Here is a 14619-nt window from a genome sequence, read left to right as displayed (position 1 = left end):
CCCTCTCTCCCCTATTTTTACGGCCTCCCGAAAACACATAAAGATGGGGATTCCTTTACGCCCCATAATATCTAGCAGGGGCTCTTTCATGTACAAATTATCAAAATGGCTCGCAGACTTGTTATCACCCTTTCTAGGAACCTTCTCATCCTCCCACGTCAAACATGCAGAAGATTTCATACAAAAATTTAATAGTTTAAACATCCCCTCAAACAACATCAAACTGCTCAGTCTAGACGTCGATTCATTATTTACTAAAGTCCTGATTGCCGACGTGTTGTTTTTCTTAGAGAGGAAGTTACAACCATATGAAGACCATTTTCCTCTTGGCATAGATAAAACTTTAAAACTTATCAACCTCTGTGTAACTAACAACGTGTTTTCTTTCAATGGTAATTTTACAAACAAAAATTTGTTTTTAGCATGGGAAGTCCCCTATCACCCCTTCTAGCAAACTTGTACATGGAATATTTCTTGAAACAGAACTTTTGTCGTCTATCAAACCCCATAATATGATCTGGCTTAGATACGTAGATGATATCTTTACTTTCTGGGACAATAGCTGGGGGGACTTTAATGAATTTTTAATAGGCTAAATTCGCTAGTTCCGACCATAAAATTTAAAACAGAATGGGAAAAGGACGGAAAACTGCCGTTCCTAGATGTACTGATCATAAGAAAACAGAACAGGTATGCATTTACAGTATATAGAAAACCCACCTTCGCTGTCTCCTACATTCATTTCTTAAGCTACCACGACGTCTCCGTAAAAATCATGGTAGGGTGCAACCTATTCCTCAGAGGACTTAGGATATGTTCAAATGAGTACCTGGATCAAGAATTTAACACGATCCGCCAACACCTAACGCAACTGCTCTATCCACCACACATTATCGAGAGGGCTATTAATAAAGCAAATAAAATATACTACAGAGGTCCCACTCACAACAGACAAATAGATTTCAACAACAAAATAAAGCTTCCATACGATGAAAACATCCAAAAGGCCACCTGAGCAACTCAGTTCTAATAATCCTTTCATTTTCCATTATCCCAAATCCATCGGGAGTTCGCTCGTTAACGTATACTTAAATAACAAAAGGGAAGAAGCCGGAGTTTACAAGATACCGTGTAGTAATTGTCATGACATCTATGTAGGCGAGACAGGTAGATCGCTCTCGCAAAGAATAACAGAGCACAAAAGATCAGTACGTTACGCTTCGAGAGTTCGGGAATTTTCCTACATATTAGAAATACAGGGCATGTCATTAACTGGAGTGGGGGCGGAGTTGGTTTTCAAGAGTAGCTGTCCGTACAAAAGATAGATGCTGGAATCTGCTATCATCAATCAAACCAACAATATGAACCTGTCAGGAGGACATTGGAAATCGGACGCCATTGACACCTTAATCCTCGGACCCCTTTTGAAGAAGATGACCCAAGAAACGCGACCGCCAGATCCATCGCCAAACGGGAGCTAATGAGGCCAAAACCACTAGGGAATTTGGTCAATCTCTCCTTCTTAAGAAACGCCACCTCCTTAACATCGGAGGCCTAAGGCCACACCTTCATGTTTTTGTATATATACCATTGTAACTTTCCACCTGTCCATATTCTACCAGTGAACAGGGCACAGAAACAAGTGCCTGAAATATATGGTTTCAACGTTTAAATAGTGTTTTATGGGCTTCTTATTTTCATATATATATATATATATACATATATATATATATATATATATATATATATATATATATATATATATATATATATATATATATATATATATATATATATATATATATATATATATATATATGGTGTAACATGAGTTTATGCAAATATATTGGAAAATAAAAGAAAAAGTCATTCTGAGCAGAAAATGTTACATAAACATATGGGTTTTAATGTTTTCTTTTTTGGTGAGGTGAATTTTTAAAATAATCATTTATTTTATCCTTAAGCGCTGCTCTCGGGCAAGTAAGATGGCGCACGGGATTTCTGAGTAGTCAGGGATTCTAGGAAGGGGATGGAACTGATCAGTTCACCTGTTACTCTGAACAGTCTCGCTCTTCCTCCAAGATAAGTGAGCGTGTCCGGGTTACAAGTTCAAATTCCGAATTCTTTTTGAGAGAAAGAAACTGAAGGTAATGCCTTACCGTTCCAGTAATGTGGAATATGCAGATATGATGTTTATTTATTGGTTTTGTAACAGTTTAATTTCTAGATTACATAGTTGTGAACTCCACTGTTATAAAGAAAAGGAAATAGGGGATTAAGCTGATGTGAATAAAATACCTTCAAGCTAAATGTATTCTTTAGTTACTGAACAAAGTGGAAAAAGTGCATGCATTAGTGAAACCTTCTCCCTCTCCATCAATAGTATTCACTGTACTCCGATAAAGAAAAAAAAGCAGGCCTAATGAAATCCCCCCTCCATCAAAGATAGGCCTATTCATTACACACCGATCAAAGATTTAAAACTTATATTATCAAAAATCTCTCCTTCTCCATCAAAAGTATTCATCACACAACAGTCAAAGGAAAAAATGCGCCTATGAAAACGCTTCGTCTCTATCAGATAAAAAAGGATGAGAACATTATTGGAAATTCCCTTTCTTCTTTCGTTCCTGTCAAAGGTATCCTATTCATACAGTAATCGAAAGAGGTAAAAAAGCTGACATTATTCAGGGTGCAGTATCCTCCCTACCTGTATTCCCTTGTCATCATGACTAATGTCACTATCACTCATTGAGCATAGGGTTAGGCATAGTCCAGACTCCTGATTCAACAATTCCGTGACGAGGCGGCACGGCAGAGTGCGTTAGAATTCAGTGATCACAAATAAATGTGCCAGGCAACGTTTACACTACTTTCTTGATACGTAAAGTTAATCATTAAAATTAGATTACATGAAGACTGTTCACAGGTGATTTACTAGTTGAAGGGACTGTAATGTTACATTTTTCAATAACCTACAAGAAAAAAAATCATAATTAAAAGAATAGCAATCCAGTTGCCTAATGTGCTTCATCAACCCTTCCCTCCATATCCCTGACAACTCCGACATCCCGAACGCCATCTTGCTTGGCCGAGAGCAGCGTTGAGGATAAACGGATATTTGAAAAATTCACCTCGCTGACGAATGAAGCCTTAAAATGAATATGTTTATAGAACATTTTCTGCTCAGAATGACTTTTTGTGTGTTAAGCAGGGGCAGTATATCACAAGTTTTACACGTGATATTAAATAATTAATTAATATCATATTTACTATACCGTTGTGGAAGAGTGTAGCGACTGAAGTATTACTTGTATATAATATAATTGATCTATTCAGACCAGAATTTTAGTATATACATTTAGAGATAGGAACTTTGGTGCAAGTAACTTGATCTATTCACCCATCAATAAAATAGAAAAAATTTATTGTGGCCTCTTCGCTCATTCGGGTCTGCAGTTAGAATCAAAGTTTTATGCCCCTGCCCTTCTTCCGGCTGGCTCCAATGTTTCACAGTCAAATAAAAATCAGGTGTTGCACGTAACGATCTTTTCAGAAGCGGTCCAACTCGTTTACTCTCTGTAGATTTCATACTGGGCCTCTTACTTATGTGGCATGATTCTAACCACTGAACCACGGGACCATATATATGTATGTATATATATATATATATATATATATATATATATATATATATATATATATATATATATATATATATATATATATATATATATATATATATATATATATATATATATATATATATATATATATATATATATATATATATACATGTGTGTGCCTGTGTGTGTGTGTGTGTATGTATACATATACTTATATATACTGTACATATAAAAACTCAATATACCGGTTTGGCTGGAACTATTCTCAGGGGCTTCGCATTAAAAAACGAAGAATTCCTCTTGTAGATTTTATACTGGGCCTCCTACTGAAGAAGCGATTATTCTAACCACTGAAGAACCACGTGACTATACATATGTATGTGTATATATATACATATATAATGTATATATATACAAAAACTCAGTATACTGATTGGCAGAACTTGTTCTCAGGGGCTCTGCATTGAAAAACGAAGAATTCCTCTGTATATTCTGTTAATGTTAGATGATTAGCATTAGTGACGCATTGCAGAACAATGAAGCTTTTAATCCTAACGATGGCAATTTTGTTCGTTGGAAAAGCAGAGGAATTATTTTCCCTTTTAAGAAAGTCTATATATATATATATATATATATATATATATATATATATATATATATATATATATATATATATATATATATATATATATATATATATATATATATATATATTATATATTATATATATTTATATATATATTTATATTTATACACACACACATATATATATATATATATATATATATATATATATATATATATATATATATATATATATATATATAAGCATTAAGTTACAAACGTCCTTTAATATCCAATTCGCTCTACCTCGCAAATAATATATTTTCATTTATGTTACCAGAAGGGAATTTCTATAGTTGATAATAAGTTCGTCGTCTCGTGGGCTCGAACCACGCAAGACAAGAACTCAGGACTACAGTGACGCGATTTTAACCACACGGCAAACAAATGAGGTATAAATAGATACCAACTACAACCTGCAAATCCCCGTCGAACTCAGATATTTGTATTTAGAATCGATATCAACCCACCTTTGCCATACTAACAATGTAGTGCGTTTGTCGCACGCAGCCATATTATGAATGAATTTTTATCCCGTCACCGTGATTCATATACAAGCATTAAGCTACAAACGTCCTTTAATATCCAATTCGCTCTACCTCGGAAATAACGGGTAACATATATGAAAATATATTATTTTCGAGCCCACGACACGACGAAGTTATTATCAACTAAAAAATTCCACTTCGGGTGACATATATGAAAATATTTTATTTCCGAGGTAGAGCGAATTGGATATTAAAGGACGTTTGTAGCTTAATGCTGGTATATGAATCACGGTGATATGATGAAAATTCATTCATAATATGGCTGCGTGCGACAAACGCACTACATTGTTAGCATGGCAGAGGTGGGTTGATATCGATTCTAAATACAAATACCTGAGTTCGACGGGGATTTGTAGGTGGGAGTCGGTATCTACTTATACCTCACTTGTTGGCCGTGCGGTTAAAATCGCGTCACTGTAGTGCTGAGTTCTTGTCTTCCGTGGTTTGATGCCACGAGACGACGAACTCTTCTTCTTCTTCTTTTAACGTGCTTTTATTCCCATTTTTGTATGGGGTAAGCACGATGCCTTCTTTTGAAGGACTTTTTGATTTGGCTTTGGGGTAGACCTGTGGTCTCGAGGCTGTTACAATTAAAAAATTCCCTTTCGGGTAACATATGAAAATACATTATTTCCGAGGTAGAGCGAATTGGATACTAAAGGACGTTTGTAGCCGAATGCTTGTATATGAATCACGGTGGTGTGATAAAATTCACATATATATATATTAAATATATATATATATTATATATATATATATATATATATATATATATATATATATATATATATATATATATATATATATATATATATATATATATATGCACACATACACGTGTGTATTTCTCTGTCTCCGTAACTCAACGTGCTTGTATGTCTATCGTCATGTCTCTGTCCATACGTTCTTTTGTCTATTTGTCTGCCACTGACAAACCCACTAACTGAGAAGGAGGCTGTGGAGTTTGTGGGTGAGGGGGGTGGGGGATGTAAGCGGTAGGTCGGGGCGTGAGGAAATTACACAGCAGCTGCAGATTCGGCAGTTTTAGCGTCAAGGCCATTTTTCAAACGTCCTACAATAGTCAAGTGAAATACAGCAGAAGGCAAAACAATGCCACTAAGATATGCCACGTAGGGGAAAAGGGATCCGGCATGATAAATGACTATTTCTCTCAAGTGCTCATTGTATTTCCCCGGCCATTATAAATGCAATAATAGCAGGGGCCATTAATACTGCATGAATTGAGACAGAAGAAAGAAGCGGAGATAGGAGGGGGATTTTTGGGGGGTTGTTGGAGGGGATGAGGAGAAATAGAGGAGGGGATGGAGTGATAAAAGGAGTACGTGGACTAGGAGCAGGTAGATAGAAGTGGAAAAGGCCTGGATGAAAATGGAGATGGAGGAGAAGATTACTGAGGAAAGAGTCGACAGGAGGAGAATGGGGGTTGGGAGGAAGGAAGAAGAAAACCAGAAAGATGTGAAGAAAATGAAAGAAGGAGGCGAGGTACGCTAGAAGATGAGCGAAAAAAAGCAAACGACAGTAGAGAGGAGAGAATGACAGAAGGAAAGGAAAAAGTATGAGGAGGTTCGAAACTAAAGAAATGAAATGGAAGGGGAGATGATTAATGGTCTTGGAATGATGAGAACTCATGGATAAGTGATCAAGGCTGTAGCACTAGGTTTGACTAACATTGATAAATAAACTTAAAAATCCTTCGCTAAAGCTGGGCCCCGTTGTGGGGTAGTGCCGTCAGTGCAACGCAAGACATTACTTAAGGTTCTTTGCAGCGTCCCTTCGGCCCCTAGTTGCAACCCCTTTCATTCCTTCCACTGTACCTCCGTTTGTATTCTTTTCCTTCCGTCTTGCTTTCCACCCTCTCCTAACAATTGATGCATAGTGCAACTGCGAGGTTTTCCTCTTGTTACAACTTTCAAACCTTTTTACTGTCAATATCCGTTCCAGCGCTGAATGACCTCTTAGGTCCCAGCACTTTGCCTTTGGCTTAATTCTATATGCTATTTCTATTCTATTCTAAAGGTGAAAGAAGTCAATAAGAATAGGAGAAGTATGATGGACAAGAATCTTAGAATAATTTACTCATTTCAAGATGGTACCGTGAGCAGAGGAATGAGATGCATGATGAAAGGTAGATGTTTCTGCTATATGATTTGCGAAAAGTCTTGGTAAAGTCAAGTTTTTACGATAACTAACATCTTATGAAATACTTTTTAAACTTCAGTGGTGTATTAGGCTTCGGAATCTTGGTACTATAGTCTGGCTGCATATGTTGTTTAAGCCGTTGTAGCCTCTTTTATCTCTATTTTCCATATTGTTTGAAGTAATAGGTATTGTTGGCAGAGAGAAGAAATTGGCAGTAGAACTCAGTAATATATATATATATATATATATATATATATATATATATATATATATATATATATATATATATATATATATATATATATATATATATGTGTGTGTGTGTGTGTGTGTGTGTGTGTGTGTGTGTAAATTTAGAATAGTTTTTTCATATTCGACGTTTATGATCACGTTTCACTGAATGATGTGTGTGTGCGTTTATGTATGTATGGACGTATGCATTTATATATATATATATATATATATATATATATATATATATATATATATATATATATATATATATATATAAATGCATACATACATACATACATCCATACATACATAGATACATACATACACGCACACACACATCATACGGTGAAACGTGATCATAAACGTCGAATATGAAAACTATTGTAAATTTTTTTTTGGTAGAGGTGTGTGGAGTTGGGGTCTCATGTATAAAGAAAGTAAGAACGTACTTGATCGGTTACGTAAGTTCTCGAAATATCCATAAAACGCAGTTAGCTAATATTAATCTTAAATTTATACCTAACGCATGATATTCAGCCGTTAAGGGAAAGGTAAAGAAACGTTTAATTAGTCATTTTAATTAGAAAACGATGTCCTCTTTGAGACTCTCACGTATACTTGAATACGGGATAGATTCCAAATTATTGGCTGTTTCATTCAAGCTGACCTAACTTCATTGCCGAGTCGATCAGGAGAAGAAGACTCAGTCGCTCCGAAAGCGATGCTGGATCGTATGAAATTCAATTGGCTGTCGATGATATCTAGTGTATAGTTGTTTGTTTTTGTATAAGGGAAGAGGCCTTTTGGAAAATAGGATAGTTTTAGTATTGAAGAAAGTGTTTAGGAATATTTGAGAAATTGCTGTAACGAAATCAGTGAGCCAGTTTTTAATGAAAATAATCGAAATGCGGCATTGAGTTTGTACTTAATAATAATAATAATAATAATAATAATAATAATAATAATAATAATAATAATAATAATAATAATAATAATAATAATTTCATTATTGCCATAACACAACTACAGAAGTATTAATACTGAAACAAGCTAAAGAAAAAATAAAAAAGCAAATAACTTAAAAGTATTAACAAATATAAATAAATAGACATAAACACGAACATCAGTGAAAGACAGCAACGAAAGATATAGCGGACGTGGTTTTGACGTAGTATTTCAGGCACTCTCAGATTTATGGGCGTTGGCATTAAGAACGCTGCCAAAAAACCGTTCCATATTTTTACCTTGTGGAGAATGAAAGACATCAGGCATGGAATGAGGCTTTTGCCGAATGACTATTCTGATGCGTTTTAAAGCGAGTGGGATACACCAACGCTACCTGAATTTCCCTGCTGAAACAGAGCTTACGGAAAATGAATAGATTGCATAACTTGTGGCGAAGGCCTGTATTATGATACTTTTTAAAATGAATAAAGCCACTATTGAAACCATTCTTGTCTAAAAGGATATAGTTTCGGAGGCTGCAGATACTAGAATCACGGCAATAAAAAGATCTCTTGTATGCTCCATTTTTTTATGTACTGGAATCACTGCAAGCAACACCCAGCTTCTTTAAAATGGGTGACCTTTTATTCACTTAGTTCTTAGTTCTGTTAAAAAGAAACTTTGATGTTAAAGGTAGCTGGAAGTTTTGCTAAATGATCCGAAGCGCAAAAGAAGGGTCTTACCTATGACAAGCGAATTATGGAATGAGGGCGAAGTGATAGGTCGTTCTAATCAATAAATTCCTGGATTTTATTCTATTCAGTCTCTTCCTCAGTTTGCAACATCTTCATTTTGCATGTGGAGGGATTTGATAAGAGCGTATAGTAATTGATTTACGTAACATGGCACTTGGTCACACCAAAGTTGGCCCTTATTTCGGATTTTTATAGTTTTTTGGGAAGATGCGAACTGTGCTTCACCAAAGAATCTTATTCATTATCTTCATAGGAGTGAAGTGAATGAATTGCAGATATATTTACAACTGTATACTCGTGTTTTATTCTTTCACAGTTGGTTGGAGACTTTCAATGCACAGTAAGGTGTTTTGAATATATGTTTACACAAGGAATTAGGTGTCCATGACTTAGGCACAGCATTCAGAGGTCTCAATAAATTCAGAGACCTTTCCCTGTGTTTTTAAATGTTTATATTTAAACCAGAGACTGCGTGTTGTAAGATGAATTCCGATTAAAGGAATACGAATAGATCAGAGGCTAACTCATGTTTTAGGAATGGTTCAATATCTGTGTTGCAAGGAATCTCTCGCATTGTTTGAAATGTATACATGAACATCAAAGACCGAATACCTTGAATGGAACGATTTCCTACCAGATTTTATTTCAAATAACCCCTCCCCCCTTTAAGATTATTGTTAGTGTTACAAAATATGTATCGTTATCATTTTCTGATTCTTATTCGGCAAGTTTTTATAACGAAAAGACTGAAAGAATTTTACTACTTAATCTTGACCAGACATATTGGCATCATTGGTATAATGCTCCTCCTCAGTTACATCGATCCAGCTCGGGAATTCAACTCAGTTAATTTCCACATATCATTGAAGAAGGTTATACCACTGAAAGTGTATCCGAACAACAGGCAACGCAACACCTCTGACACGGATAAGCAAAAGGTTATTCCTGGAATGATATCACCAGACGCTGTTGTGATATATCCCTTCCAGACACACGAAGTAATGATGTGTTTAGTCTATTGTCGCAGCCTGTGAGCTTTGGGATTAGTGCTACGTGGGGATCAGCATCACATTTTCACCTGCTTGATACGAAGCCTAATCGCGTCAAGTCGACTTCACCGAAAGGGATTAATAAGGACTTTAATAAGGTCGCATGTGGCGTTATGTTATATACAGATTAAGATTTATATTTTTCTTCATATTCTGACTTAAATGTGGATTTTTATTTATGATTTTTAAAATTTTTCACTTACTCATGCACCGGCAATCATTAAGCAAAAATATACATATATATATATATATATATATATATATATATATATATATATATATATATATATATATATATATATATATATATATCGAGTGCTGTGGTGAACCCAAGTCTAGGCATAGTAGGCAACAATTATTCAGCTTTGAGCGAAGGGAGTAAGACTCACACATTATGCAAATGAATTGTAAATATATTCAACCGTATCAAAGGGGAATGTTTGAGCTAAATGAGCGCACGCATATACATATATATATATATATATATATATATATAATATATATATATATATATATATATATATATATATATATATTTATATATATATATATATATATATATATATATATATATATATATGTGTGTGTGTGTGTGTGTGTGTGTGTGTGTGTGTGTATATATGTGTATATTCTGTATATGTGTATATATATATATATATATATATATATATATATATATATATATATATATATATATATATATATATATATTCTGTGCCTGTGTAAATACATGTATACATTCAAGTATAGATATACACGCTAAGTGAAATACAGGGAGACGATTACTCCAGTAATCAACGAAGTATTGACCCCTTTTTACGTCTTTCAATTTGCAAGAAAAGACTTTAACCCTCGCTCCTCTACGTCACCTAAGGTTAATAGCTGCGTTAATTAGCTCGTCCTCGACGAAATAAGAAGTCGGCGATCACTCAAGGGCGACTTCGTAATGAGGAAAGAATTCGAGGCCGAGCCTGATTAACATACAAATACTCCTTCTAGCAAACCGGGCCTGGGACCCGGGCCCGCCCGGCTACTACTGTGCCACCGATGCCTCCAACACCCCCCCCCCCCTTCTCCCACTCCTCCTCTCCAACTTCCCAATCTCCTTACCTCCAGTTCCCACAGTCTAAAACGGGCAAACATCTTTTTGGTTTCCTTTGAAGGCCTTAAAACACTAATTAACGTCTAACCCTTATTTATGAAGATTTTCTCTTTTGATTTATTCGCATAATACGACTTGATCCTTCTTTTCACGCGTTGTTCTAAACAATTTCTCACAATATCTGGATTTCATCCGTGATTTCAGACTAAACAATAGGTGGCTGATTAACAGAAACATCGAGTTCACATTTTCAGTTTCCTATTTTTAACAGTTTTTAATTAAATTATTTTTTAGGATAATTAGCTCTCCGGCTTCTGTTGTGTTTCGAACGTGGTTTGCTTTAATTCATCCCAATTTGTTAAAGCATTATTTGTTATTCGCTTTTTTTAAAGATTTTATTTATTATTTTTTGCTTATTGGCATTTAATTATGTGGCGAATGCCTTTGAAAGTTGACGAATTTTAGTCTTGTTTCAGGTGAAATGTTACACAACGTTACTTGAAGGCACAATAGTAATTATTGCAAACCTTGATGTTATTTTGTAAATTTCTACAAACTTTCTATCAGTTGAGAAAAATGATCGATCTGTTATTCGTAACATCCTTTGTCAGGTGACTATATTAAGAGCAACGGTAATAATAACCATACGAACACGTATAACAATGCCCCTTTATCTAGTTATAATGAAAGGTATTGTCAGAAATGGCATTAACTCAATATCCTGCTTCTGTTCGCAAATCACTTTCGTAAAAGTATAACCCCATGACTAATTCACATATTCTCAGTCGTTCAGTCCTCAGTAGAAATGTTTCGAATTCTCTCCCTTTACACGTCGGTTTTTTTTTTTTTTTTTTTTGTCTTTGATACTGAGAAGTTGTCTTCCTTTAATTAAATACTGTGCCAACTTGGGACGTGATACATAACAAATAGTTACAGACAGCTCATATCCTCTTTTGAGAATTATCCACATGGGGCATGTCGAGACTGTCCTTTGAACATGTAATAAAATTATCCAGCACTATGATTATATTAATCTCATTATGAGGCCGTTTATTACCTTTTGACATTATAGCACTGGCTTCCTGTTCAAAATAATCAGAAAACTAGTTCTTATTACTTGGATAGCAAGTAATTAAAGGTTACTTTCAATTAATTAAATGAAAACTTTGCAAAATAGTTGAGTTAACTTCTTTTTTTTTATTTGGAAGAATAATTAATTCTAAACTACCATTAAATAACCCTTTAAGAACTCCGTTCTTCATCTGAACATACCTCATTTGAAGTTGTGATCGCAACCAATGATCTCCTATTTTCAGATCTCTAACCCCTGAAAATAACCTCGGATGACCTGGCTGGTGACCTTGAGCCTCCGCTTTCATCATGAAAAGCCTTTTCCGCTCTCACGGAAAATATAAAAGGTAAGGATTCTTTCATGTTATGCTCCGTTTGTAATCATGACCGCGGTAATTTTCTTTTCCTTTTTCTCATATCTTTCCCTGGTCTACAATCAACAACTATTCTCTGCAAGTAAAGGAAAGAACGTCGTCGTCTCTCTCTCTCTCTCTCTCTCTCTCTCTCTCTCTCTCTCTCTCTCTCTCTCTCTGATTCTCTCTGATTACTTGAATAAGCCTAAACACTCGTGTACCTATAAATCTTTGGATTGAACCTCAAGTACAAGACATTTATATATATATATATATATATATATATATATATATATATATATATATATATATATATATATATATATATATATATATATATATATATATATATATATATACGTATATATATATGTGTATGTGTGTATTATATATATATATATATATATATATATATATATATATATATATATATATATATATATATATATATATATATATATCACACATTACCACAGGTGAAAAATAAGAAACAGGGTGTAGGTCCTGACCGGTTTTGACTTTATTTCAAGCCATTGACGAAGGACTGATACAGAGTGTGAGAAGTCACAAATATATATACTACAAGAACAGTACTGACGAACATACACAACCGTTAGAGGCTCCATATCCCCACTCAGGCCGGTGTCGAGGTAGGGGTGGCCTTTAAAACTCATTTGGCTAAAAATCACAATAGACTCTCAGGGGACATTGCTGATAAACAGACCATACCCCACCTCAGATCCACACCTGACAGGTGTCATGGAGGCGGAGTTTGTAAACTCATTAACATTACTACCCTCGTACTGTGTTTACAAATATGATAATCCTATTTTCATATATCTCTACTGCCTACCTTAAAGTTTAAACAATTTACAAATTTCTTTTGATATTAAAGGATCAAGTTTATACATCCCTTGACTGATATTCATATTATGGTTGTAACTTTCTTTTATGAAGCTAGATTCAATGATGTTCCTTTCCAGTGCATTATTAGAATATACAATCCTTTTGCCCCTTCCCAGTTGATAGCATGATTGTTTTCACTAACATGTACAAATATACCACTGTTCCTTGTGCATATCTCACACATTTCTTATGTTGTTCAATTCTTTTTCCAGTGCTTTCCTGGTTTGGCCAATATAAAAGTTGTCACAAGACTTACACGGAATTTTATATACACACCCTTTAATATTGTCTGGGAGTTCTTGATAAGTACATTTTTCATTGTTGTATTGTTCTTAAATGCGACATTAACACCAAAATTCTTAAGAAGATGAGGGATATCTTTCATACTATTATTATAAGGCAGAACAAGCAAATTTTTTGTGTTGTAAGGTTCTTTCTGGTTTGATACATAGTCTTTTTGCCGCGTCAAATGCACTGTTTAATACACTATCAGGATATTTCAATTTTTTTGCCTGCATTCCTAATCTTATCTATTTCATCATCAATATATTCAGGGCTACATACCCGTAATGCTCTTAAAAACATAGATGAAAACACTGACTTTTTAACCTTATTGCTTTGTCCAGAATAGAAATGCACATAGGAAGAAATATTAGTGGGTTTTCTATACACACTATATTTAAACCCACTACTATTTCTTCGTATGAGGACATCCAGAAACGGTAAGCACCCATCATTTTCCATTTCCATCGTGAATTTAATTGATGGTACTAATTGATTTAACTTAGCAAAAAGTTTTTTACATCTTGGTTCCCTGGCCATACACAAATTATGTCGTCAACATACCTAAACCATGTTACATTACGGGATTATGTTGTTTAATATCTTCTTTTCAAAAATTCCATATATAAGTTACTTAACACTGGGGATAGAGGGTTTCCATTGCCATACCAAAATTTTGTGAGTAAAATTTACCATTAAATTCAAATTTACAATCTTTTACACATAATTTAATCAGTTCAATTAAAGTACTTTTAGAAAATGGGATATCCAGCTGTGTGTTCTCTAACAATTCAGATAAAAACGCCATCAGATCATCTATTGGCACCTTTGTGAATAGTGATACAACATCAAAACTTACAAGCCTGGATTCACTATTAATCTCTACACTATTTAGTTTATTTATCAGGTCCACATTAGTCTTGATATTTGCATTTGAGATGGTACCTACTAATGGGTTGAGAAT

The 14619-nt window shown here is 34.5% G+C and overlaps 1 long non-coding RNA gene across 1 annotated transcript in view; it reads left to right on the top strand.

The window, feature by feature from the left end:
• The window catches only part of LOC136842646 (uncharacterized), a 291067-nt gene extending 278605 nt beyond the window's left edge, over nucleotides 1–12462 (top strand). The window contains exon 3 of the long non-coding RNA XR_010854293.1: nucleotides 12360–12462. This is a non-coding gene — a long non-coding RNA (uncharacterized lncRNA). The remainder of the gene's footprint in view (nucleotides 1–12359) is intronic.
• The last annotated feature ends 2157 nt before the right edge of the window (nucleotides 12463–14619 follow it).

This window comes from Macrobrachium rosenbergii, chromosome 10 (assembly GCF_040412425.1).
Source record: "Macrobrachium rosenbergii isolate ZJJX-2024 chromosome 10, ASM4041242v1, whole genome shotgun sequence".
In the NCBI taxonomy this organism is placed as follows: domain Eukaryota; kingdom Metazoa; phylum Arthropoda; class Malacostraca; order Decapoda; family Palaemonidae; genus Macrobrachium; species Macrobrachium rosenbergii.
This window is presented reverse-complemented; position numbering and strand designations above follow the sequence as displayed.